Below are 752 nucleotides of genomic sequence, written 5' to 3'. Positions count from 1 at the left end.
AAGAAGCTATACTGCAATCCCAGAGGTATGTGGTTCGAATTCACCAGATGCTCTGCTGAAGAAGGAGGGGCAATCTCCTCCTGTACCAGTTTTGACGGTACACACACACAAAATAATAAAAATTTTAAAAAAGAAAGTAGCCAATAAATATTTTGGCAAGGTTTCAAGAATAGGAACTAAGAATTAGTAGTTTCTGCTTTTAGTTTAAGCATAATTTGGCTATAGAAATATAATGAACTATTTTAGTTTACACTGTATCTGAAACATTTTGGCAAAAAACCAGGGTTTTATTTCCCCCTGCATTTGACTAATTTGGCCAAATGGAATTATGGATTTTCCATAACAATAAAGCAATGTGAGTCATCTTTTGTTTGAAGGGAGTAAATGTTTCGATCTGTTTTCGTTACATTTATATCAAAACTAGTATCACTTTTGCTTTGTTCTTAGGGAAGAATCAGTTTTTAACTAGGTTTTCACCCTTAATATGATTGAAAACAAATACTGTATAAATTTCAGGTAAGCTTCAAATTAGCCTATATATAAATACAGTGTACACCTTCTGCCCAAGAAAAAACTGTAAGAAGGTGTGCTAAAACATTAACTATGTAACCAGCAGTCAGCAAATAAGGAGACATAGTGCACTAGGAAAATCTGCAATTAGGGAACTCTGCAAATGATTGAGGAGTAATGATGTCAGTTTGAGCACTAAGGTGCGTCTGATCCAGCCCTTACTCTTTCTGATTACTTGCTGT

The sequence above is a fragment of the Elephantulus edwardii genome, unplaced genomic scaffold, assembly GCF_000299155.1.
Source record: "Elephantulus edwardii isolate Elephantulus edwardi_28Jun2011 unplaced genomic scaffold, EleEdw1.0 scaffold00102, whole genome shotgun sequence".
Classification (NCBI taxonomy): Eukaryota; Metazoa; Chordata; class Mammalia; order Macroscelidea; family Macroscelididae; genus Elephantulus; species Elephantulus edwardii.
Note: the sequence above shows the minus strand (reverse complement) of the source record.